Raw genomic sequence first — 25457 nt, 5'->3', positions numbered from 1 at the left:
TATGAGCCCCTCCGACTAATTGCAACCTTATCTTAGCAGAAAAAGAAGCACCCGTAACGCATTTTCGCTGTGAGCAGGGTTTGAACCTGCGCGGGGAACCCCCCATTGGATTTCAAATCCAACGCCTTAACCTCTCGGCCATCACAGCTCCTCCACTTCACCTGCACCTTTTGGCCTGTGGTGAGAGATGCCTGCTCCCTGCTCCAACAGCGCTGGTTCTTTTGGAGATCATCACATGCCAGAACACTCCCTAGTCAGAAGTCACTTCTCTGGTAAATACCATTAACAGTCGTTGAAGAGACCATTGTGTGTGAAGTGTAAGGTCGTTTAGTCAGGTAAGATTTCATTCAAGGCTGACAGCACTGGTCTCCTACCCCCATGAATAGCATTTTGGTGCAGACGGCACAAGGAGCCTCTCCAGAGCAGCTTGTGTTTGAGACAGGAGATCATCACGTACAAAAGCACTCCCTTCTGAGCAATCACTTTTTAGGTGTGTGTGAGAGGAAGGTCTTTTATTTTTAGACACTGTCCAAGGACTTTGTCTTTCTCTGACAAGCATCAGTAACAAATATGCATTGTTAAGAATTTGTCTAGCTGGCTTGCAAAGCTCATCAGAGCGTGAGCACTGAATGACAGACACTATATTAGGCCTTTGATTGACTACTGCAAGCGCACTTCAAACCTCGATTTGTATTCTTTTCTCAAAGAGGAGAACCTTTCAAGTATAAAGAGAGATTCTACGTGTGCATGTTGACATGCATGGTCTGAAATGACATGCGTCTTTGGCACAACCTCTTTGCATTCACAAGTTGAACAACCTCCAGTTGCAGAAAAATTGCTTGTGTGGAAAGATGGTCTGGCTTCTCAGAGATTTTCAGAAGTTTTGAGCAGAGGGGCAGGTTTGTGGGACCTTGTGGCGCAATGGTAGCGCATCTGACTCCAGATCAGAAGGTTGCGTGTTCAAATCACGTCAAGGTCAGCCGAGAGTGAGGGGACTGCAGCCTGTGATTCCCTTCCAATAGGAGGTTTTTAGTTGCTTGTGGCATACTCGTCCGTCTGTCCAGAAATTCAGGTCCATGACTCATGACGTGTCTCCAGTGAGTTGTTGATGGTGTCAGTGAACACTGTAGACAACTGATCAGCACAGTGCCTCAGGGTGGATGGAGGCACCGAATTTGGCCCAGCTGCTTTGCATGGGTCCTGTGTCTTAGAGAGTCTGTTTACATCCCTTTCAAGTATGGAAAGAGGTGTGAAGGCACATGGAGAAATTTGTGAGCTTTACTGAGTGGTAGAGGTGATGGGGGAGCCGCAAGTGTTGACCGTCTGGGGAGGGGGCCCGGGTAGCTGGACGTTCCATTGTTTTCTGAAAGCACCAGGTGTGAATACATTGGATAGGTGTGAATAGCAGCTGAATTAGAGGGCTTCTGTAAATGGAACTGAATAAAAATGGCAAACAAAACACTCGCATGCTGCAGGTATACAGAGAACCATGCCATGAGATACATGTAAACACATAGTTGAAAGAAGTAAAGACTGCACCAAAGAGAAACTCACAAAATTATTGTAAAGAAAAAAACATTCAAATATCAAGTATAAGTTTTTCATTCCGAGCAAACAAACAGTTTTGAATGATAATGAAATCTAAAAGCAGCTTCAGAGCTGGGCTTGGCATTCTGAAGCAAGCTCATCATATCCAGGATAGTTTTTCACTGTGGACAATGTCACTGTGTCCGCTGTGTTGGATACATTCAGATTTCATGTCTAATGTCGGTGCTTGTGATTACAGACGGTATTACATCTCTACCGATAAGAACTACCATTGACAATCAGCGGGAAGTATTAAGAGCATCGAAGTGCATCAGCAGAGTGTGTTCGTGTAACAGAACGTCGATTTTAGTTAACTAAAGGTAAAATAAGGTTCATTGAAGAGAGTTCATGGGTTTATTTAGGAAGTAAACATACGCAACACCAAGTGTCAGTGTTTTCACGTCTAAGCGTTTACGTGACTATGCGACTCAGTGGCTCACACAATAAGCTCAGTGATTCGAGTTAGCAGCTAACGAGGAAATGGTTGGCTGACCCTAGCTTAAAATCTGTTGGGCCGCACACGAGACCTGACAAGCAGTCCAAGAAGCTTTGAAGCATTGAACGCTGAGGTGACAAAGATTTATAAAAGTCAGTGTTCAAACGGGTACCGTCCACCTTCAGAATTCCCACAGTTTGTTCATGCAAGATGTTATTGAAGGCCCACTTTTAAGCAGCGCTAGTCTTGTGGTACGTGTGGAGCAGAGTGGCGCAGCGGAAGCGTGCTGGGCCCATAACCCAGGGGTCGATGGATCGAAACCATCCTCTGCTAGGCTCGTCTGTTTTCAGGACGTACTAAACAACTGTGCTCCGAAAGGCTTGCTTACAAGTCTGGGATAGGTTTCCAGGAAGAAGCCATTCACCTTCCAAAAATTGGACAAAACAGACTAAACCCAGAAGTTGCCTAACTAAGAAGCAAATCCTAGTGAATATAACCTGTTCGCCACATCTTCTTCAAAGCCCATTCACTTTGTTACCTCAACAGCGTGACATCACCTGTTTGCAACACAAGAACAACAATGGAGGCAACGGTGTACCTGCTGCTAAAGTGACGGTAAACGGTTGGACCACTGTGTTGCTTTGGGTGTACCCAAATGGCTGGCTGTGTTTGCCGGGAGACCAGTGACCAGGTACTGCCGCCTAACTGAAAACCAAACGTAGCCAGAAAGGATTAAGATTTGTCATTCTAGCCTTTCTATAGCAGTGATAACAAGTAGCCCCCTGCAACAATTTTGATGTCTTGTGTGGAAAGAAGATGGATTGGCTTTGCAGAGATTTTCAGAAGTTTTGGGCAGAGGGGCAGGTTTGTGGGACCTTGTGGGGCAATGGTAGCGCATCTGACTCCAGATCAGAAGCTTGCGTGTTCAAATCACATCAAGGTCAACCAAGAGTGACAGGACTGCAGCCTGTTTGAATTAATATGTGACTCAAAGTCTGTGCACATGCCACTGATCGACATCTCCCACCGTTTTTGTTTATAAAGCCTGGAGAGAAGAAGAGGGACTCTCCTTGGAGACAAGCACATTTTGTACATGAATGATTAGTATGTAAGTACAGTGGTGTGAACCGGTGATTGGAGAACTGTCAATCACTCAATGCTCCTGGGCACCGTTGCAACTTTTGTATATGAGCCCCTCCGACTAATTGCAACCTTATCTTAGCAGAAAAAGAAGCACCCGTAACGCATTTTCGCTGTGAGCAGGGTTTGAACCTGCGCGGGGAACCCCCCATTGGATTTCAAATCCAACGCCTTAACCTCTCGGCCATCACAGCTCCTCCACTTCACCTGCACCTTTTGGCCTGTGGTGAGAGATGCCTGCTCCCTGCTCCAACAGCGCTGGTTCTTTTGGAGATCATCACATGCCAGAACACTCCCTAGTCAGAAGTCACTTCTCTGGTAAATACCATTAACAGTCGTTGAAGAGACCATTGTGTGTGAAGTGTAAGGTCGTTTAGTCAGGTAAGATTTCATTCAAGGCTGACAGCACTGGTCTCCTACCCCCATGAATAGCATTTTGGTGCAGACGGCACAAGGAGCCTCTCCAGAGCAGCTTGTGTTTGAGACAGGAGATCATCACGTACAAAAGCACTCCCTTCTGAGCAATCACTTTTTAGGTGTGTGTGAGAGGAAGGTCTTTTATTTTTAGACACTGTCCAAGGACTTTGTCTTTCTCTGACAAGCATCAGTAACAAATATGCGTTGTTAAGAATTTGTCTAGCTGGCTTGCAAAGCTCATCAGAGCGTGAGCACTGAATGACAGACACTATATTAGGCCTTTGATTGACTACTGCAAGCGCACTTCAAACCTCGATTTGTATTCTTTTCTCAAAGAGGAGAACCTTTCAAGTATAAAGAGAGATTCTACGTGTGCATGTTGACATGCATGGTCTGAAATGACATGCGTCTTTGGCACAACCTCTTTGCATTCACAAGTTGAACAACCTCCAGTTGCAGAAAAATTGCTTGTGTGGAAAGATGGTCTGGCTTCTCAGAGATTTTCAGAAGTTTTGAGCAGAGGGGCAGGTTTGTGGGACCTTGTGGCGCAATGGTAGCGCATCTGACTCCAGATCAGAAGGTTGCGTGTTCAAATCACGTCAAGGTCAGCCGAGAGTGAGGGGACTGCAGCCTGTGATTCCCTTCCAATAGGAGGTTTTTAGTTGCTTGTGGCATACTCGTCCGTCTGTCCAGAAATTCAGGTCCATGACTCATGACGTGTCTCCAGTGAGTTGTTGATGGTGTCAGTGAACACTGTAGACAACTGATCAGCACAGTGCCTCAGGGTGGATGGAGGCACCGAATTTGGCCCAGCTGCTTTGCATGGGTCCTGTGTCTTAGAGAGTCTGTTTACATCCCTTTCAAGTATGGAAAGAGGTGTGAAGGCACATGGAGAAATTTGTGAGCTTTACTGAGTGGTAGAGGTGATGGGGGAGCCGCAAGTGTTGACCGTCTGGGGAGGGGGCCCGGGTAGCTGGACGTTCCATTGTTTTCTGAAAGCACCAGGTGTGAATACATTGGATAGGTGTGAATAGCAGCTGAATTAGAGGGCTTCTGTAAATGGAACTGAATAAAAATGGCAAACAAAACACTCGCATGCTGCAGGTATACAGAGAACCATGCCATGAGATACATGTAAACACATAGTTGAAAGAAGTAAAGACTGCACCAAAGAGAAACTCACAAAATTATTGTAAAGAAAAAAACATTCAAATATCAAGTATAAGTTTTTCATTCCGAGCAAACAAACAGTTTTGAATGATAATGAAATCTAAAAGCAGCTTCAGAGCTGGGCTTGGCATTCTGAAGCAAGCTCATCATATCCAGGATAGTTTTTCACTGTGGACAATGTCACTGTGTCCGCTGTGTTGGATACATTCAGATTTCATGTCTAATGTCGGTGCTTGTGATTACAGACGGTATTACATCTCTACCGATAAGAACTACCATTGACAATCAGCGGGAAGTATTAAGAGCATCGAAGTGCATCAGCAGAGTGTGTTCGTGTAACAGAACGTCGATTTTAGTTAACTAAAGGTAAAATAAGGTTCATTGAAGAGAGTTCATGGGTTTATTTAGGAAGTAAACATACGCAACACCAAGTGTCAGTGTTTTCACGTCTAAGCGTTTACGTGACTATGCGACTCAGTGGCTCACACAATAAGCTCAGTGATTCGAGTTAGCAGCTAACGAGGAAATGGTTGGCTGACCCTAGCTTAAAATCTGTTGGGCCGCACACGAGACCTGACAAGCAGTCCAAGAAGCTTTGAAGCATTGAACGCTGAGGTGACAAAGATTTATAAAAGTCAGTGTTCAAACGGGTACCGTCCACCTTCAGAATTCCCACAGTTTGTTCATGCAAGATGTTATTGAAGGCCCACTTTTAAGCAGCGCTAGTCTTGTGGTACGTGTGGAGCAGAGTGGCGCAGCGGAAGCGTGCTGGGCCCATAACCCAGAGGTCGATGGATCGAAACCATCCTCTGCTAGGCTCGTCTGTTTTCAGGACGTACTAAACAACTGTGCTCCGAAAGGCTTGCTTACAAGTCTGGGATAGGTTTCCAGGAAGAAGCCATTCACCTTCCAAAAATTGGACAAAACAGACTAAACCCAGAAGTTGCCTAACTAAGAAGCAAATCCTAGTGAATATAACCTGTTCGCCACATCTTCTTCAAAGCCCATTCACTTTGTTACCTCAACAGCGTGACATCACCTGTTTGCAACACAAGAACAACAATGGAGGCAACGGTGTACCTGCTGCTAAAGTGACGGTAAACGGTTGGACCACTGTGTTGCTTTGGGTGTACCCAAATGGCTGGCTCTGTTTGCCGGGAGACCAGTGACCAGGTACTGCCGCCTAACTGAAAACCAAACGTAGCCAGAAAGGATTAAGATTTGTCATTCTAGCCTTTCTATAGCAGTGATAACAAGTAGCCCCCTGCAACAATTTTGATGTCTTGTGTGGAAAGAAGATGGATTGGCTTTGCAGAGATTTTCAGAAGTTTTGGGCAGAGGGGCAGGTTTGTGGGACCTTGTGGGGCAATGGTAGCGCATCTGACTCCAGATCAGAAGCTTGCGTGTTCAAATCACATCAAGGTCAACCAAGAGTGACAGGACTGCAGCCTGTTTGAATTAATATGTGACTCAAAGTCTGTGCACATGCCACTGATCGACATCTCCCACCGTTTTTGTTTATAAAGCCTGGAGAGAAGAAGAGGGACTCTCCTTGGAGACAAGCACATTTTGTACATGAATGATTAGTATGTAAGTACAGTGGTGTGAACCGGTGATTGGAGAACTGTCAATCACTCAATGCTCCTGGGTACCGTTGCAACTTTTGTATATGAGCCCCTCCGACTAATTGCAACCTTATCTTAGCAGAAAAAGAAGCACCCGTAACGCATTTTCGCTGTGAGCAGGGTTTGAACCTGCGCGGGGAACCCCCCATTGGATTTCAAATCCAACGCCTTAACCTCTCGGCCATCACAGCTCCTCCACTTCACCTGCACCTTTTGGCCTGTGGTGAGAGATGCCTGCTCCCTGCTCCAACAGCGCTGGTTCTTTTGGAGATCATCACATGCCAGAACACTCCCTAGTCAGAAGTCACTTCTCTGGTAAATACCATTAACAGTCGTTGAAGAGACCATTGTGTGTGAAGTGTAAGGTCGTTTAGTCAGGTAAGATTTCATTCAAGGCTGACAGCACTGGTCTCCTACCCCCATGAATAGCATTTTGGTGCAGACGGCACAAGGAGCCTCTCCAGAGCAGCTTGTGTTTGAGACAGGAGATCATCACGTACAAAAGCACTCCCTTCTGAGCAATCACTTTTTAGGTGTGTGTGAGAGGAAGGTCTTTTATTTTTAGACACTGTCCAAGGACTTTGTCTTTCTCTGACAAGCATCAGTAACAAATATGCGTTGTTAAGAATTTGTCTAGCTGGCTTGCAAAGCTCATCAGAGCGTGAGCACTGAATGACAGACACTATATTAGGCCTTTGATTGACTACTGCAAGCGCACTTCAAACCTCGATTTGTATTCTTTTCTCAAAGAGGAGAACCTTTCAAGTATAAAGAGAGATTCTACGTGTGCATGTTGACATGCATGGTCTGAAATGACATGCGTCTTTGGCACAACCTCTTTGCATTCACAAGTTGAACAACCTCCAGTTGCAGAAAAATTGCTTGTGTGGAAAGATGGTCTGGCTTCTCAGAGATTTTCAGAAGTTTTGAGCAGAGGGGCAGGTTTGTGGGACCTTGTGGCGCAATGGTAGCGCATCTGACTCCAGATCAGAAGGTTGCGTGTTCAAATCACGTCAAGGTCAGCCGAGAGTGAGGGGACTGCAGCCTGTGATTCCCTTCCAATAGGAGGTTTTTAGTTGCTTGTGGCATACTCGTCCGTCTGTCCAGAAATTCAGGTCCATGACTCATGACGTGTCTCCAGTGAGTTGTTGATGGTGTCAGTGAACACTGTAGACAACTGATCAGCACAGTGCCTCAGGGTGGATGGAGGCACCGAATTTGGCCCAGCTGCTTTGCATGGGTCCTGTGTCTTAGAGAGTCTGTTTACATCCCTTTCAAGTATGGAAAGAGGTGTGAAGGCACATGGAGAAATTTGTGAGCTTTACTGAGTGGTAGAGGTGATGGGGGAGCCGCAAGTGTTGACCGTCTGGGGAGGGGGCCCGGGTAGCTGGACGTTCCATTGTTTTCTGAAAGCACCAGGTGTGAATACATTGGATAGGTGTGAATAGCAGCTGAATTAGAGGGCTTCTGTAAATGGAACTGAATAAAAATGGCAAACAAAACACTCGCATGCTGCAGGTATACAGAGAACCATGCCATGAGATACATGTAAACACATAGTTGAAAGAAGTAAAGACTGCACCAAAGAGAAACTCACAAAATTATTGTAAAGAAAAAAACATTCAAATATCAAGTATAAGTTTTTCATTCCGAGCAAACAAACAGTTTTGAATGATAATGAAATCTAAAAGCAGCTTCAGAGCTGGGCTTGGCATTCTGAAGCAAGCTCATCATATCCAGGATAGTTTTTCACTGTGGACAATGTCACTGTGTCCGCTGTGTTGGATACATTCAGATTTCGTGTCTAATGTCGGTGCTTGTGATTACAGACGGTATTACATCTCTACCGATAAGAACTACCATTGACAATCAGCGGGAAGTATTAAGAGCATCGAAGTGCATCAGCAGAGTGTGTTCGTGTAACAGAACGTCGATTTTAGTTAACTAAAGGTAAAATAAGGTTCATTGAAGAGAGTTCATGGGTTTATTTAGGAAGTAAACATACGCAACACCAAGTGTCAGTGTTTTCACGTCTAAGCGTTTACGTGACTATGCGACTCAGTGGCTCACACAATAAGCTCAGTGATTCGAGTTAGCAGCTAACGAGGAAATGGTTGGCTGACCCTAGCTTAAAATCTGTTGGGCCGCACACGAGACCTGACAAGCAGTCCAAGAAGCTTTGAAGCATTGAACGCTGAGGTGACAAAGATTTATAAAAGTCAGTGTTCAAACGGGTACCGTCCACCTTCAGAATTCCCACAGTTTGTTCATGCAAGATGTTATTGAAGGCCCACTTTTAAGCAGCGCTAGTCTTGTGGTACGTGTGGAGCAGAGTGGCGCAGCGGAAGCGTGCTGGGCCCATAACCCAGAGGTCGATGGATCGAAACCATCCTCTGCTAGGCTCGTCTGTTTTCAGGACGTACTAAACAACTGTGCTCCGAAAGGCTTGCTTACAAGTCTGGGATAGGTTTCCAGGAAGAAGCCATTCACCTTCCAAAAATTGGACAAAACAGACTAAACCCAGAAGTTGCCTAACTAAGAAGCAAATCCTAGTGAATATAACCTGTTCGCCACATCTTCTTCAAAGCCCATTCACTTTGTTACCTCAACAGCGTGACATCACCTGTTTGCAACACAAGAACAACAATGGAGGCAACGGTGTACCTGCTGCTAAAGTGACGGTAAACGGTTGGACCACTGTGTTGCTTTGGGTGTACCCAAATGGCTGGCTCTGTTTGCCGGGAGACCAGTGACCAGGTACTGCCGCCTAACTGAAAACCAAACGTAGCCAGAAAGGATTAAGATTTGTCATTCTAGCCTTTCTATAGCAGTGATAACAAGTAGCCCCCTGCAACAATTTTGATGTCTTGTGTGGAAAGAAGATGGATTGGCTTTGCAGAGATTTTCAGAAGTTTTGGGCAGAGGGGCAGGTTTGTGGGACCTTGTGGGGCAATGGTAGCGCATCTGACTCCAGATCAGAAGCTTGCGTGTTCAAATCACATCAAGGTCAACCAAGAGTGACAGGACTGCAGCCTGTTTGAATTAATATGTGACTCAAAGTCTGTGCACATGCCACTGATCGACATCTCCCACCGTTTTTGTTTATAAAGCCTGGAGAGAAGAAGAGGGACTCTCCTTGGAGACAAGCACATTTTGTACATGAATGATTAGTATGTAAGTACAGTGGTGTGAACCGGTGATTGGAGAACTGTCAATCACTCAATGCTCCTGGGTACCGTTGCAACTTTTGTATATGAGCCCCTCCGACTAATTGCAACCTTATCTTAGCAGAAAAAGAAGCACCCGTAACGCATTTTCGCTGTGAGCAGGGTTTGAACCTGCGCGGGGAACCCCCCATTGGATTTCAAATCCAACGCCTTAACCTCTCGGCCATCACAGCTCCTCCACTTCACCTGCACCTTTTGGCCTGTGGTGAGAGATGCCTGCTCCCTGCTCCAACAGCGCTGGTTCTTTTGGAGATCATCACATGCCAGAACACTCCCTAGTCAGAAGTCACTTCTCTGGTAAATACCATTAACAGTCGTTGAAGAGACCATTGTGTGTGAAGTGTAAGGTCGTTTAGTCAGGTAAGATTTCATTCAAGGCTGACAGCACTGGTCTCCTACCCCCATGAATAGCATTTTGGTGCAGACGGCACAAGGAGCCTCTCCAGAGCAGCTTGTGTTTGAGACAGGAGATCATCACGTACAAAAGCACTCCCTTCTGAGCAATCACTTTTTAGGTGTGTGTGAGAGGAAGGTCTTTTATTTTTAGACACTGTCCAAGGACTTTGTCTTTCTCTGACAAGCATCAGTAACAAATATGCGTTGTTAAGAATTTGTCTAGCTGGCTTGCAAAGCTCATCAGAGCGTGAGCACTGAATGACAGACACTATATTAGGCCTTTGATTGACTACTGCAAGCGCACTTCAAACCTCGATTTGTATTCTTTTCTCAAAGAGGAGAACCTTTCAAGTATAAAGAGAGATTCTACGTGTGCATGTTGACATGCATGGTCTGAAATGACATGCGTCTTTGGCACAACCTCTTTGCATTCACAAGTTGAACAACCTCCAGTTGCAGAAAAATTGCTTGTGTGGAAAGATGGTCTGGCTTCTCAGAGATTTTCAGAAGTTTTGAGCAGAGGGGCAGGTTTGTGGGACCTTGTGGCGCAATGGTAGCGCATCTGACTCCAGATCAGAAGGTTGCGTGTTCAAATCACGTCAAGGTCAGCCGAGAGTGAGGGGACTGCAGCCTGTGATTCCCTTCCAATAGGAGGTTTTTAGTTGCTTGTGGCATACTCGTCCGTCTGTCCAGAAATTCAGGTCCATGACTCATGACGTGTCTCCAGTGAGTTGTTGATGGTGTCAGTGAACACTGTAGACAACTGATCAGCACAGTGCCTCAGGGTGGATGGAGGCACCGAATTTGGCCCAGCTGCTTTGCATGGGTCCTGTGTCTTAGAGAGTCTGTTTACATCCCTTTCAAGTATGGAAAGAGGTGTGAAGGCACATGGAGAAATTTGTGAGCTTTACTGAGTGGTAGAGGTGATGGGGGAGCCGCAAGTGTTGACCGTCTGGGGAGGGGGCCCGGGTAGCTGGACGTTCCATTGTTTTCTGAAAGCACCAGGTGTGAATACATTGGATAGGTGTGAATAGCAGCTGAATTAGAGGGCTTCTGTAAATGGAACTGAATAAAAATGGCAAACAAAACACTCGCATGCTGCAGGTATACAGAGAACCATGCCATGAGATACATGTAAACACATAGTTGAAAGAAGTAAAGACTGCACCAAAGAGAAACTCACAAAATTATTGTAAAGAAAAAAACATTCAAATATCAAGTATAAGTTTTTCATTCCGAGCAAACAAACAGTTTTGAATGATAATGAAATCTAAAAGCAGCTTCAGAGCTGGGCTTGGCATTCTGAAGCAAGCTCATCATATCCAGGATAGTTTTTCACTGTGGACAATGTCACTGTGTCCGCTGTGTTGGATACATTCAGATTTCGTGTCTAATGTCGGTGCTTGTGATTACAGACGGTATTACATCTCTACCGATAAGAACTACCATTGACAATCAGCGGGAAGTATTAAGAGCATCGAAGTGCATCAGCAGAGTGTGTTCGTGTAACAGAACGACGATTTTAGTTAACTAAAGGTAAAATAAGGTTCATTGAAGAGAGTTCATGGGTTTATTTAGGAAGTAAACATACGCAACACCAAGTGTCAGTGTTTTCACGTCTAAGCGTTTACGTGACTATGCGACTCAGTGGCTCACACAATAAGCTCAGTGATTCGAGTTAGCAGCTAACGAGGAAATGGTTGGCTGACCCTAGCTTAAAATCTGTTGGGCCGCACACGAGACCTGACAAGCAGTCCAAGAAGCTTTGAAGCATTGAACGCTGAGGTGACAAAGATTTATAAAAGTCAGTGTTCAAACGGGTACCGTCCACCTTCAGAATTCCCACAGTTTGTTCATGCAAGATGTTATTGAAGGCCCACTTTTAAGCAGCGCTAGTCTTGTGGTACGTGTGGAGCAGAGTGGCGCAGCGGAAGCGTGCTGGGCCCATAACCCAGAGGTCGATGGATCGAAACCATCCTCTGCTAGGCTCGTCTGTTTTCAGGACGTACTAAACAACTGTGCTCCGAAAGGCTTGCTTACAAGTCTGGGATAGGTTTCCAGGAAGAAGCCATTCACCTTCCAAAAATTGGACAAAACAGACTAAACCCAGAAGTTGCCTAACTAAGAAGCAAATCCTAGTGAATATAACCTGTTCGCCACATCTTCTTCAAAGCCCATTCACTTTGTTACCTCAACAGCGTGACATCACCTGTTTGCAACACAAGAACAACAATGGAGGCAACGGTGTACCTGCTGCTAAAGTGACGGTAAACGGTTGGACCACTGTGTTGCTTTGGGTGTACCCAAATGGCTGGCTGTGTTTGCCGGGAGACCAGTGACCAGGTACTGCCGCCTAACTGAAAACCAAACGTAGCCAGAAAGGATTAAGATTTGTCATTCTAGCCTTTCTATAGCAGTGATAACAAGTAGCCCCCTGCAACAATTTTGATGTCTTGTGTGGAAAGAAGATGGATTGGCTTTGCAGAGATTTTCAGAAGTTTTGGGCAGAGGGGCAGGTTTGTGGGACCTTGTGGGGCAATGGTAGCGCATCTGACTCCAGATCAGAAGCTTGCGTGTTCAAATCACATCAAGGTCAACCAAGAGTGACAGGACTGCAGCCTGTTTGAATTAATATGTGACTCAAAGTCTGTGCACATGCCACTGATCGACATCTCCCACCGTTTTTGTTTATAAAGCCTGGAGAGAAGAAGAGGGACTCTCCTTGGAGACAAGCACATTTTGTACATGAATGATTAGTATGTAAGTACAGTGGTGTGAACCGGTGATTGGAGAACTGTCAATCACTCAATGCTCCTGGGTACCGTTGCAACTTTTGTATATGAGCCCCTCCGACTAATTGCAACCTTATCTTAGCAGAAAAAGAAGCACCCGTAACGCATTTTCGCTGTGAGCAGGGTTTGAACCTGCGCGGGGAACCCCCCATTGGATTTCAAATCCAACGCCTTAACCTCTCGGCCATCACAGCTCCTCCACTTCACCTGCACCTTTTGGCCTGTGGTGAGAGATGCCTGCTCCCTGCTCCAACAGCGCTGGTTCTTTTGGAGATCATCACATGCCAGAACACTCCCTAGTCAGAAGTCACTTCTCTGGTAAATACCATTAACAGTCGTTGAAGAGACCATTGTGTGTGAAGTGTAAGGTCGTTTAGTCAGGTAAGATTTCATTCAAGGCTGACAGCACTGGTCTCCTACCCCCATGAATAGCATTTTGGTGCAGACGGCACAAGGAGCCTCTCCAGAGCAGCTTGTGTTTGAGACAGGAGATCATCACGTACAAAAGCACTCCCTTCTGAGCAATCACTTTTTAGGTGTGTGTGAGAGGAAGGTCTTTTATTTTTAGACACTGTCCAAGGACTTTGTCTTTCTCTGACAAGCATCAGTAACAAATATGCATTGTTAAGAATTTGTCTAGCTGGCTTGCAAAGCTCATCAGAGCGTGAGCACTGAATGACAGACACTATATTAGGCCTTTGATTGACTACTGCAAGCGCACTTCAAACCTCGATTTGTATTCTTTTCTCAAAGAGGAGAACCTTTCAAGTATAAAGAGAGATTCTACGTGTGCATGTTGACATGCATGGTCTGAAATGACATGCGTCTTTGGCACAACCTCTTTGCATTCACAAGTTGAACAACCTCCAGTTGCAGAAAAATTGCTTGTGTGGAAAGATGGTCTGGCTTCTCAGAGATTTTCAGAAGTTTTGAGCAGAGGGGCAGGTTTGTGGGACCTTGTGGCGCAATGGTAGCGCATCTGACTCCAGATCAGAAGGTTGCGTGTTCAAATCACGTCAAGGTCAGCCGAGAGTGAGGGGACTGCAGCCTGTGATTCCCTTCCAATAGGAGGTTTTTAGTTGCTTGTGGCATACTCGTCCGTCTGTCCAGAAATTCAGGTCCATGACTCATGACGTGTCTCCAGTGAGTTGTTGATGGTGTCAGTGAACACTGTAGACAACTGATCAGCACAGTGCCTCAGGGTGGATGGAGGCACCGAATTTGGCCCAGCTGCTTTGCATGGGTCCTGTGTCTTAGAGAGTCTGTTTACATCCCTTTCAAGTATGGAAAGAGGTGTGAAGGCACATGGAGAAATTTGTGAGCTTTACTGAGTGGTAGAGGTGATGGGGGAGCCGCAAGTGTTGACCGTCTGGGGAGGGGGCCCGGGTAGCTGGACGTTCCATTGTTTTCTGAAAGCACCAGGTGTGAATACATTGGATAGGTGTGAATAGCAGCTGAATTAGAGGGCTTCTGTAAATGGAACTGAATAAAAATGGCAAACAAAACACTCGCATGCTGCAGGTATACAGAGAACCATGCCATGAGATACATGTAAACACATAGTTGAAAGAAGTAAAGACTGCACCAAAGAGAAACTCACAAAATTATTGTAAAGAAAAAAACATTCAAATATCAAGTATAAGTTTTTCATTCCGAGCAAACAAACAGTTTTGAATGATAATGAAATCTAAAAGCAGCTTCAGAGCTGGGCTTGGCATTCTGAAGCAAGCTCATCATATCCAGGATAGTTTTTCACTGTGGACAATGTCACTGTGTCCGCTGTGTTGGATACATTCAGATTTCGTGTCTAATGTCGGTGCTTGTGATTACAGACGGTATTACATCTCTACCGATAAGAACTACCATTGACAATCAGCGGGAAGTATTAAGAGCATCGAAGTGCATCAGCAGAGTGTGTTCGTGTAACAGAACGTCGATTTTAGTTAACTAAAGGTAAAATAAGGTTCATTGAAGAGAGTTCATGGGTTTATTTAGGAAGTAAACATACGCAACACCAAGTGTCAGTGTTTTCACGTCTAAGCGTTTACGTGACTATGCGACTCAGTGGCTCACACAATAAGCTCAGTGATTCGAGTTAGCAGCTAACGAGGAAATGGTTGGCTGACCCTAGCTTAAAATCTGTTGGGCCGCACACGAGACCTGACAAGCAGTCCAAGAAGCTTTGAAGCATTGAACGCTGAGGTGACAAAGATTTATAAAAGTCAGTGTTCAAACGGGTACCGTCCACCTTCAGAATTCCCACAGTTTGTTCATGCAAGATGTTATTGAAGGCCCACTTTTAAGCAGCGCTAGTCTTGTGGTACGTGTGGAGCAGAGTGGCGCAGCGGAAGCGTGCTGGGCCCATAACCCAGAGGTCGATGGATCGAAACCATCCTCTGCTAGGCTCGTCTGTTTTCAGGACGTACTAAACAACTGTGCTCCGAAAGGCTTGCTTACAAGTCTGGGATAGGTTTCCAGGAAGAAGCCATTCACCTTCCAAAAATTGGACAAAACAGACTAAACCCAGAAGTTGCCTAACTAAGAAGCAAATCCTAGTGAATATAACCTGTTCGCCACATCTTCTTCAAAGCCCATTCACTTTGTTACCTCAACAGCGTGACATCACCTGTTTGCAACACAAGAACAACAATGGAGGCAACGGTGTACCTGCTGCTAAAGTGACGGTAAACGGTTGGACCACCGTGTTGCTTTGGGTGTACCCAAATGGCTGGCTGTGTTTGCCGGGAGACCAGTGACCAGGTACTGCCGCCTAACTGAAAACCAAACGTAGCCAGAAAGGATTAAGATTTGTCATTCTAGCCTTTCTATAGCAGTGATAACAAGTAGCCCCCTGCAACAATTTTGATGTCTTGTGTGGAAAGAAGATGGATTGGCTTTGCAGAGATTTTCAGAAGTTTTGGGCAGAGGGGCAGGTTTGTGGGACCTTGTGGGGCAATGGTAGCGCATCTGACTCCAGATCAGAAGCTTGCGTGTTCAAATCACATCAAGGTCAACCAAGAGTGACAGGACTGCAGCCTGTTTGAATTAATATGTGACTCAAAGTCTGTGCACATGCCACTGATCGACATCTCCCACCGTTTTTGTTTATAAAGCCTGGAGAGAAGAAGAGGGACTCTCCTTGGAGACAAGCACATTTTGTACATGAATGATTAGTATGTAAGTACAGTGGTGTGAACCGGTGATTGGAGAACTGTCAATCACTCAATGCTCCTGGGCACCGTTGCAACTTTTGTATATGAGCCCCTCCGACTAATTGCAACCTTATCTTAGCAGAAAAAGAAGCACCCGTAACGCATTTTCGCTGTGAGCAGGGTTTGAACCTGCGCGGGGAACCCCCCATTGGATTTCAAATCCAACGCCTTAACCTCTCGGCCATCACAGCTCCTCCACTTCACCTGCACCTTTTGGCCTGTGGTGAGAGATGCCTGCTCCCTGCTCCAACAGCGCTGGTTCTTTTGGAGATCATCACATGCCAGAACACTCCCTAGTCAGAAGTCACTTCTCTGGTAAATACCATTAACAGTCGTTGAAGAGACCATTGTGTGTGAAGTGTAAGGTCGTTTAGTCAGGTAAGATTTCATTCAAGGCTGACAGCACTGGTCTCCTACCCCCATGAATAGCATTTTGGTGCAGCTGGCACAAGGAGCCTCTCCAGAGCAGCTTGTGTTTGAGACAGGAGATCATCACGTACAAAAGCACTCCCTTCTGAGCAATCACTTTTTAGGTGTGTGTGAGAGGAAGGTCTTTTATTTTTAGACACTGTCCAAGGACTTTGTCTTTCTCTGACAAGCATCAGTAACAAATATGCATTGTTAAGAATTTGTCTAGCTGGCTTGCAAAGCTCATCAGAGCGTGAGCACTGAATGACAGACACTATATTAGGCCTTTGATTGACTACTGCAAGCGCACTTCAAACCTCGATTTGTATTCTTTTCTCAAAGAGGAGAACCTTTCAAGTATAAAGAGAGATTCTACGTGTGCATGTTGACATGCATGGTCTGAAATGACATGCGTCTTTGGCACAACCTCTTTGCATTCACAAGTTGAACAACCTCCAGTTGCAGAAAAATTGCTTGTGTGGAAAGATGGTCTGGCTTCTCAGAGATTTTCAGAAGTTTTGAGCAGAGGGGCAGGTTTGTGGGACCTTGTGGCGCAATGGTAGCGCATCTGACTCCAGATCAGAAGGTTGCGTGTTCAAATCACGTCAAGGTCAGCCGAGAGTGAGGGGACTGCAGCCTGTGATTCCCTTCCAATAGGAGGTTTTTAGTTGCTTGTGGCATACTCGTCCGTCTGTCCAGAAATTCAGGTCCATGACTCATGACGTGTCTCCAGTGAGTTGTTGATGGTGTCAGTGAACACTGTAGACAACTGATCAGCACAGTGCCTCAGGGTGGATGGAGGCACCGAATTTGGCCCAGCTGCTTTGCATGGGTCCTGTGTCTTAGAGAGTCTGTTTACATCCCTTTCAAGTATGGAAAGAGGTGTGAAGGCACATGGAGAAATTTGTGAGCTTTACTGAGTGGTAGAGGTGATGGGGGAGCCGCAAGTGTTGACCGTCTGGGGAGGGGGCCCGGGTAGCTGGACGTTCCATTGTTTTCTGAAAGCACCAGGTGTGAATACATTGGATAGGTGTGAATAGCAGCTGAATTAGAGGGCTTCTGTAAATGGAACTGAATAAAAATGGCAAACAAAACACTCGCATGCTGCAGGTATACAGAGAACCATGCCATGAGATACATGTAAACACATAGTTGAAAGAAGTAAAGACTGCACCAAAGAGAAACTCACAAAATTATTGTAAAGAAAAAAACATTCAAATATCAAGTATAAGTTTTTCATTCCGAGCAAACAAACAGTTTTGAATGATAATGAAATCTAAAAGCAGCTTCAGAGCTGGGCTTGGCATTCTGAAGCAAGCTCATCATATCCAGGATAGTTTTTCACTGTGGACAATGTCACTGTGTCCGCTGTGTTGGATACATTCAGATTTCGTGTCTAATGTCGGTGCTTGTGATTACAGACGGTATTACATCTCTACCGATAAGAACTACCATTGACAATCAGCGGGAAGTATTAAGAGCATCGAAGTGCATCAGCAGAGTGTGTTCGTGTAACAGAACGTCGATTTTAGTTAACTAAAGGTAAAATAAGGTTCATTGAAGAGAGTTCATGGGTTTATTTAGGAAGTAAACATACGCAACACCAAGTGTCAGTGTTTTCACGTCTAAGCGTTTACGTGACTATGCGACTCAGTGGCTCACACAATAAGCTCAGTGATTCGAGTTAGCAGCTAACGAGGAAATGGTTGGCTGACCCTAGCTTAAAATCTGTTGGGCCGCACACGAGACCTGACAAGCAGTCCAAGAAGCTTTGAAGCATTGAACGCTGAGGTGACAAAGATTTATAAAAGTCAGTGTTCAAACGGGTACCGTCCACCTTCAGAATTCCCACAGTTTGTTCATGCAAGATGTTATTGAAGGCCCACTTTTAAGCAGCGCTAGTCTTGTGGTATGTGTGGAGCAGAGTGGCGCAGCGGAAGCGTGCTGGGCCCATAACCCAGGGGTCGATGGATCGAAACCATCCTCTGCTAGGCTCGTCTGTTTTCAGGACGTACTAAACAACTGTCCTCCGAAAGGCTTGCTTACAAGTCTGGGATAGGTTTCCAGGAAGAAGCCATTCACCTTCCAAAAATTGGACAAAACAGACTAAACCCAGAAGTTGCCTAACTAAGAAGCAAATCCTAGTGAATATAACCTGTTCGCCACATCTTCTTCAAAGCCCATTCACTTTGTTACCTCAACAGCGTGACATCACCTGTTTGCAACACAAGAACAACAATGGAGGCAACGGTGTACCTGCTGCTAAAGTGACGGTAAACGGTTGGACCACTGTGTTGCTTTGGGTGTACCCAAATGGCTGGCTCTGTTTGCCGGGAGACCAGTGACCAGGTACTGCCGCCTAACTGAAAACCAAACGTAGCCAGAAAGGATTAAGATTTGTCATTCTAGCCTTTCTATAGCAGTGATAACAAGTAGCCCCCTGCAACAATTTTGATGTCTTGTGTGGAAAGAAGATGGATTGGCTTTGCAGAGATTTTCAGAAGTTTTGGGCAGAGGGGCAGGTTTGTGGGACCTTGTGGGGCAATGGTAGCGCATCTGACTCCAGATCAGAAGCTTGCGTGTTCAAATCACATCAAGGTCAACCAAGAGTGACAGGACTGCAGCCTGTTTGAATTAATATGTGACTCAAAGTCTGTGCACATGCCACTGATCGACATCTCCCACCGTTTTTGTTTATAAAGCCTGGAGAGAAGAAGAGGGACTCTCCTTGGAGACAAGCACATTTTGTACATGAATGATTAGTATGTAAGTACAGTGGTGTGAACCGGTGATTGGAGAACTGTCAATCACTCAATGCTCCTGGGCACCGTTGCAACTTTTGTATATGAGCCCCTCCGACTAATTGCAACCTTATCTTAGCAGAAAAAGAAGCACCCGTAACGCATTTTCGCTGTGAGCAGGGTTTGAACCTGCGCGGGGAACCCCCCATTGGATTTCAAATCCAACGCCTTAACCTCTCGGCCATCACAGCTCCTCCACTTCACCTGCACCTTTTGGCCTGTGGTGAGAGATGCCTGCTCCCTGCTCCAACAGCGCTGGTTCTTTTGGAGATCATCACATGCCAGAACACTCCCTAGTCAGAAGTCACTTCTCTGGTAAATACCATTAACAGTCGTTGAAGAGACCATTGTGTGTGAAGTGTAAGGTCGTTTAGTCAGGTAAGATTTCATTCAAGGCTGACAGCACTGGTCTCCTACCCCCATGAATAGCATTTTGGTGCAGCTGGCACAAGGAGCCTCTCCAGAGCAGCTTGTGTTTGAGACAGGAGATCATCACGTACAAAAGCACTCCCTTCTGAGCAATCACTTTTTAGGTGTGTGTGAGAGGAAGGTCTTTTATTTTTAGACACTGTCCAAGGACTTTGTCTTTCTCTGACAAGCATCAGTAACAAATATGCATTGTTAAGAATTTGTCTAGCTGGCTTGCAAAGCTCATCAGAGCGTGAGCACTGAATGACAGACACTATATTAGGCCTTTGATTGACTACTGCAAGCGCACTTCAAACCTCGATTTGTATTCTTTTCTCAAAGAGGAGAACCTTTCAAGTATAAAGAGAGATTCTACGTGTGCATGTTGACATGCATGGTCTGAAATGACATGCGTCTTTGGCACAACCTCTTTGCATTCACAAGTTGAACAACCTCCAGTTGCAGAAAAATTGCTTGTGTGGAAAGATGGTCTGGCTTCTCAGAGATTTTCAGAAGTTTTAAGCAGAGGGGCAGGTTTGTGGGACCTTGTGGCGCAATGGTAGCGCATCTGACTCCAGATCAGAAGGTTGCGTGTTCAAATCACGTCAAGGTCAGCCGAGAGTGAGGGGACTGCAGCCTGTGATTCCCTTCCAATAGGAGGTTTTTAGTTGCTTGTGGCATACTCGTCCGTCTGTCCAGAAATTCAGGTCCATGACTCATGACGTGTCTCCAGTGAGTTGTTGATGGTGTCAGTGAACACTGTAGACAACTGATCAGCACAGTGCCTCAGGGTGGATGGAGGCACCGAATTTGGCCCAGCTGCTTTGCATGGGTCCTGTGTCTTAGAGAGTCTGTTTACATCCCTTTCAAGTATGGAAAGAGGTGTGAAGGCACATGGAGAAATTTGTGAGCTTTACTGAGTGGTAGAGGTGATGGGGGAGCCGCAAGTGTTGACCGTCTGGGGAGGGGGCCCGGGTAGCTGGACGTTCCATTGTTTTCTGAAAGCACCAGGTGTGAATACATTGGATAGGTGTGAATAGCAGCTGAATTAGAGGGCTTCTGTAAATGGAACTGAATAAAAATGGCAAACAAAACACTCGCATGCTGCAGGTATACAGAGAACCATGCCATGAGATACATGTAAACACATAGTTGAAAGAAGTAAAGACTGCACCAAAGAGAAACTCACAAAATTATTGTAAAGAAAAAAACATTCAAATATCAAGTATAAGTTTTTCATTCCGAGCAAACAAACAGTTTTGAATGATAATGAAATCTAAAAGCAGCTTCAGAGCTGGGCTTGGCATTCTGAAGCAAGCTCATCATATCCAGGATAGTTTTTCACTGTGGACAATGTCACTGTGTCCGCTGTGTTGGATACATTCAGATTTCGTGTCTAATGTCGGTGCTTGTGATTACAGACGGTATTACATCTCTACCGATAAGAACTACCATTGACAATCAGCGGGAAGTATTAAGAGCATCGAAGTGCATCAGCAGAGTGTGTTCGTGTAACAGAACGTCGATTTTAGTTAACTAAAGGTAAAATAAGGTTCATTGAAGAGAGTTCATGGGTTTATTTAGGAAGTAAACATACGCAACACCAAGTGTCAGTGTTTTCACGTCTAAGCGTTTACGTGACTATGCGACTCAGTGGCTCACACAATAAGCTCAGTGATTCGAGTTAGCAGCTAACGAGGAAATGGTTGGCTGACCCTAGCTTAAAATCTGTTGGGCCGCACACGAGACCTGACAAGCAGTCCAAGAAGCTTTGAAGCATTGAACGCTGAGGTGACAAAGATTTATAAAAGTCAGTGTTCAAACGGGTACCGTCCACCTTCAGAATTCCCACAGTTTGTTCATGCAAGATGTTATTGAAGGCCCACTTTTAAGCAGCGCTAGTCTTGTGGTACGTGTGGAGCAGAGTGGCGCAGCGGAAGCGTGCTGGGCCCATAACCCAGGGGTCGATGGATCGAAACCATCCTCTGCTAGGCTCGTCTGTTTTCAGGACGTACTAAACAACTGTCCTCCGAAAGGCTTGCTTACAAGTCTGGGATAGGTTTCCAGGAAGAAGCCATTCACCTTCCAAAAATTGGACAAAACAGACTAAACCCAGAAGTTGCCTAACTAAGAAGCAAATCCTAGTGAATATAACCTGTTCGCCACATCTTCTTCAAAGCCCATTCACTTTGTTACCTCAACAGCGTGACATCACCTGTTTGCAACACAAGAACAACAATGGAGGCAACGGTGTACCTGCTGCTAAAGTGACGGTAAACGGTTGGACCACTGTGTTGCTTTGGGTGTACCCAAATGGCTGGCTCTGTTTGCCGGGAGACCAGTGACCAGGTACTGCCGCCTAACTGAAAACCAAACGTAGCCAGAAAGGATTAAGATTTGTCATTCTAGCCTTTCTATAGCAGTGATAACAAGTAGCCCCCTGCAACAATTTTGATGTCTTGTGTGGAAAGAAGATGGATTGGCTTTGCAGAGATTTTCAGAAGTTTTGGGCAGAGGGGCAGGTTTGTGGGACCTTGTGGGGCAATGGTAGCGCATCTGACTCCAGATCAGAAGCTTGCGTGTTCAAATCACATCAAGGTCAACCAAGAGTGACAGGACTGCAGCCTGTTTGAATTAATATGTGACTCAAAGTCTGTGCACATGCCACTGATCGACATCTCCCACCGTTTTTGTTTATAAAGCCTGGAGAGAAGAAGAGGGACTCTCCTTGGAGACAAGCACATTTTGTACATGAATGATTAGTATGTAAGTACAGTGGTGTGAACCGGTGATTGGAGAACTGTCAATCACTCAATGCTCCTGGGCACCGTTGCAACTTTTGTATATGAGCCCCTCCGACTAATTGCAACCTTATCTTAGCAGAAAAAGAAGCACCCGTAACGCATTTTCGCTGTGAGCAGGGTTTGAACCTGCGCGGGGAACCCCCCATTGGATTTCGAATCCAACGCCTTAACCTCTCGGCCATCACAGCTCCTCCACTTCACCTGCACCTTTTGGCCTGTGGTGAGAGATGCCTGCTCCCTGCTCCAACAGCGCTGGTTCTTTTGGAGATCATCACATGCCAGAACACTCCCTAGTCAGAAGTCACTTCTCTGGTAAATACCATTAACAGTCGTTGAAGAGACCATTGTGTGTGAAGTGTAAGGTCGTTTAGTCAGGTAAGATTTCATTCAAGGCTGACAGCACTGGTCTCCTACCCCCATGAATAGCATTTTGGTGCAGACGGCACAAGGAGCCTCTCCAGAGCAGCTTGTGTTTGAGACAGGAGATCATCACGTACAAAAGCACTCCCTTCTGAGCAATCACTTTTTAGGTGTGTGTGAGAGGAAGGTCTTTTATTTTTAGACACTGTCCAAGGACTTTGTCTTTCTCTGACAAGCATCAGTAACAAATATGCATTGTTAAGAATTTGTCTAGCTGGCTTGCAAAGCTCATCAGAGCGTGAGCACTGAATGACAGACACTATATTAGGCCTTTGATTGACTACTGCAAGCGCACTTCAAACCTCGATTTGTATTCTTTTCTCAAAGAGGAGAACCTTTCAAGTATAAAGAGAGATTCTACGTGTGCATGTTGACATGCATGGTCTGAAATGACATGCGTCTTTGGCACAACCTCTTTGCATTCACAAGTTGAACAACCTCCAGTTGCAGAAAAATTGCTTGTGTGGAAAGATGGTCTGGCTTCTCAGAGATTTTCAGAAGTTTTGAGCAGAGGGGCAGGTTTGTGGGACCTTGTGGCGCAATGGTAGCGCATCTGACTCCAGATCAGAAGGTTGCGTGTTCAAATCACGTCAAGGTCAGCCGAGAGTGAGGGGACTGCAGCCTGTGATTCCCTTCCAATAGGAGGTTTTTAGTTGCTTGTGGCATACTCGTCCGTCTGTCCAGAAATTCAGGTCCATGACTCATGACGTGTCTCCAGTGAGTTGTTGATGGTGTCAGTGAACACTGTAGACAACTGATCAGCACAGTGCCTCAGGGTGGATGGAGGCACCGAATTTGGCCCAGCTGCTTTGCATGGGTCCTGTGTCTTAGAGAGTCTGTTTACATCCCTTTCAAGTATGGAAAGAGGTGTGAAAGCACATGGAGAAATTTGTGAGCTTTACTGAGTGGTAGAGGTGATGGGGGAGCCGCAAGTGTTGACCGTCTGGGGAGGGGGCCCGGGTAGCTGGACGTTCCATTGTTTTCTGAAAGCACCAGGTGTGAATACATTGGATAGGTGTGAATAGTAGCTGAATTAGAGGGCTTCTGTAAATGGAACTGAATAAAAATGGCAAACAAAACACTCGCATGCTGCAGGTATACAGAGAACCATGCCATGAGATACATGTAAACACATAGTTGAAAGAAGTAAAGACTGCACCAAAGAGAAACTCACAAAATTATTGTAAAGAAAAAAACATTCAAATATCAAGTATAAGTTTTTCATTCCGAGCAAACAAACAGTTTTGAATGATAATGAAATCTAAAAGCAGCTTCAGAGCTGGGCTTGGCATTCTGAAGCAAGCTCATCATATCCAGGATAGTTTTTCACTGTGGACAATGTCACTGTGTCCGCTGTGTTGGATACATTCAGATTTCGTGTCTAATGTCGGTGCTTGTGATTACAGACGGTATTACATCTCTACCGATAAGAACTACCATTGACAATCAGCGGGAAGTATTAAGAGCATCGAAGTGCATCAGCAGAGTGTGTTCGTGTAACAGAATGACGATTTTAGTTAACTAAAGGTAAAATAAGGTTCATTGAAGAGAGTTCATGGGTTTATTTAGGAAGTAAACATACGCAACACCAAGTGTCAGTGTTTTCACGTCTAAGCGTTTACGTGACTATGCGACTCAGTGGCTCACACAATAAGCTCAGTGATTCGAGTTAGCAGCTAACGAGGAAATGGTTGGCTGACCCTAGCTTAAAATCTGTTGGGCCGCACACGAGACCTGACAAGCAGTCCAAGAAGCTTTGAAGCATTGAACGCTGAGGTGACAAAGATTTATAAAAGTCAGTGTTCAAACGGGTACCGTCCACCTTCAGAATTCCCACAGTTTGTTCATGCAAGATGTTATTGAAGGCCCACTTTTAAGCAGCGCTAGTCTTGTGGTACGTGTGGAGCAGAGTGGCGCAGCGGGAGCGTGCTGGGCCCATAACCCAGGGGCGATGGATCGAAACCATCCTCTGCTAGGCTCGTCTGTTTTCAGGACGTACTAAACAACTGTGCTCCGAAAGGCTTGCTTACAAGTCTGGGATAGGTTTCCAGGAAGAAGCCATTCACCTTCCAAAAATTGGACAAAACAGACTAAACCCAGAAGTTGCCTCACTAAGAAGCAAATCCTAGTTAATATAACCTGTTCGCCACATCTTCTTCAATGCCCATTCACTTTGTTACCTCAACAGCGTGACATCACCTGTTTGCAACACAAGATCAACAATGGAGGTGACGGTAAACGGTTGGACCACTGTGTTGCTTTGGGTGTACCCAAATGGCTGGCTCTGTTTGCCGGGAGACCAGTGACCAGGGCCCTATTTCAGGAAGCCAGTTTAGTGGAAAAACTGAGTAAGTATACCCTGAGTTAACGAAAACTCTGGGTTTTCGGTTTCACAAAGCGAGTTCAGATGAAGCCTCAGTGAGTCACTATGACGACACACTCCGTGAAGCTAACCTGCCCCCTAGCAGGTTTACTACAACTAACCCTGACTGTCCCCGCCTCTTTGTCGGAAACCTGACAGTAGGAAGTGTCGGACATGGCGTGCCACTTCCTTGAAGAGCCAGTAGATCGTGAAGCCCAAATTCTCCGCAGAGCTCACCGCCGGGAGAGAGTG

At 45.6% G+C, this 25457-nt stretch overlaps 20 non-coding genes across 20 annotated transcripts; 12 read left to right on the top strand and 8 right to left on the bottom strand.

Moving 5' to 3' along the window:
- Window positions 1-65: 65 nt before the first annotated feature.
- On the bottom strand, window positions 66-148 carry trnas-uga (transfer RNA serine (anticodon UGA)). The gene has a single exon. It is a non-coding gene; the product is annotated as a tRNA-Ser (tRNA).
- Window positions 149-907: 759 nt separating this feature from the next.
- On the top strand, window positions 908-979 carry trnaw-cca (transfer RNA tryptophan (anticodon CCA)). Its single transcript has one exon. It is a non-coding gene; the product is annotated as a tRNA-Trp (tRNA).
- A 2295-nt stretch (window positions 980-3274) lies between these two features.
- On the bottom strand, window positions 3275-3357 carry trnas-uga (transfer RNA serine (anticodon UGA)). The gene has a single exon. It is a non-coding gene; the product is annotated as a tRNA-Ser (tRNA).
- A 759-nt stretch (window positions 3358-4116) lies between these two features.
- Window positions 4117-4188, top strand: trnaw-cca (transfer RNA tryptophan (anticodon CCA)). Its single transcript has one exon. It is a non-coding gene; the product is annotated as a tRNA-Trp (tRNA).
- Window positions 4189-5493: 1305 nt separating this feature from the next.
- trnam-cau (transfer RNA methionine (anticodon CAU)) lies at window positions 5494-5565 on the top strand. The gene has a single exon. It is a non-coding gene; the product is annotated as a tRNA-Met (tRNA).
- Window positions 5566-6483: 918 nt separating this feature from the next.
- On the bottom strand, window positions 6484-6566 carry trnas-uga (transfer RNA serine (anticodon UGA)). Its single transcript has one exon. It is a non-coding gene; the product is annotated as a tRNA-Ser (tRNA).
- Window positions 6567-7325: 759 nt separating this feature from the next.
- Window positions 7326-7397, top strand: trnaw-cca (transfer RNA tryptophan (anticodon CCA)). Its single transcript has one exon. It is a non-coding gene; the product is annotated as a tRNA-Trp (tRNA).
- A 1305-nt stretch (window positions 7398-8702) lies between these two features.
- trnam-cau (transfer RNA methionine (anticodon CAU)) lies at window positions 8703-8774 on the top strand. Its single transcript has one exon. It is a non-coding gene; the product is annotated as a tRNA-Met (tRNA).
- Window positions 8775-9692: 918 nt separating this feature from the next.
- Window positions 9693-9775, bottom strand: trnas-uga (transfer RNA serine (anticodon UGA)). Its single transcript has one exon. It is a non-coding gene; the product is annotated as a tRNA-Ser (tRNA).
- A 759-nt stretch (window positions 9776-10534) lies between these two features.
- On the top strand, window positions 10535-10606 carry trnaw-cca (transfer RNA tryptophan (anticodon CCA)). The gene has a single exon. It is a non-coding gene; the product is annotated as a tRNA-Trp (tRNA).
- A 1305-nt stretch (window positions 10607-11911) lies between these two features.
- On the top strand, window positions 11912-11983 carry trnam-cau (transfer RNA methionine (anticodon CAU)). The gene has a single exon. It is a non-coding gene; the product is annotated as a tRNA-Met (tRNA).
- Window positions 11984-12901: 918 nt separating this feature from the next.
- trnas-uga (transfer RNA serine (anticodon UGA)) lies at window positions 12902-12984 on the bottom strand. Its single transcript has one exon. It is a non-coding gene; the product is annotated as a tRNA-Ser (tRNA).
- A 759-nt stretch (window positions 12985-13743) lies between these two features.
- On the top strand, window positions 13744-13815 carry trnaw-cca (transfer RNA tryptophan (anticodon CCA)). The gene has a single exon. It is a non-coding gene; the product is annotated as a tRNA-Trp (tRNA).
- Window positions 13816-15120: 1305 nt separating this feature from the next.
- trnam-cau (transfer RNA methionine (anticodon CAU)) lies at window positions 15121-15192 on the top strand. Its single transcript has one exon. It is a non-coding gene; the product is annotated as a tRNA-Met (tRNA).
- Window positions 15193-16110: 918 nt separating this feature from the next.
- On the bottom strand, window positions 16111-16193 carry trnas-uga (transfer RNA serine (anticodon UGA)). Its single transcript has one exon. It is a non-coding gene; the product is annotated as a tRNA-Ser (tRNA).
- A 759-nt stretch (window positions 16194-16952) lies between these two features.
- On the top strand, window positions 16953-17024 carry trnaw-cca (transfer RNA tryptophan (anticodon CCA)). Its single transcript has one exon. It is a non-coding gene; the product is annotated as a tRNA-Trp (tRNA).
- Window positions 17025-19319: 2295 nt separating this feature from the next.
- trnas-uga (transfer RNA serine (anticodon UGA)) lies at window positions 19320-19402 on the bottom strand. The gene has a single exon. It is a non-coding gene; the product is annotated as a tRNA-Ser (tRNA).
- A 759-nt stretch (window positions 19403-20161) lies between these two features.
- trnaw-cca (transfer RNA tryptophan (anticodon CCA)) lies at window positions 20162-20233 on the top strand. The gene has a single exon. It is a non-coding gene; the product is annotated as a tRNA-Trp (tRNA).
- A 2295-nt stretch (window positions 20234-22528) lies between these two features.
- Window positions 22529-22611, bottom strand: trnas-cga (transfer RNA serine (anticodon CGA)). Its single transcript has one exon. It is a non-coding gene; the product is annotated as a tRNA-Ser (tRNA).
- Window positions 22612-23370: 759 nt separating this feature from the next.
- On the top strand, window positions 23371-23442 carry trnaw-cca (transfer RNA tryptophan (anticodon CCA)). Its single transcript has one exon. It is a non-coding gene; the product is annotated as a tRNA-Trp (tRNA).
- The last annotated feature ends 2015 nt before the right edge of the window (window positions 23443-25457 follow it).

This window comes from Diplotaxodon limnothrissa, linkage group LG23 (assembly GCF_057381915.1).
Source record: "Diplotaxodon limnothrissa isolate DT_005_m linkage group LG23, D_limnothrissa_male_GT1.1, whole genome shotgun sequence".
NCBI lineage: Eukaryota > Metazoa > Chordata > Actinopteri > Cichliformes > Cichlidae > Diplotaxodon > Diplotaxodon limnothrissa.
The sequence above is the reverse complement of the archived record's forward strand: the minus strand, read 5'-3'. Positions and strand labels throughout refer to the sequence as shown.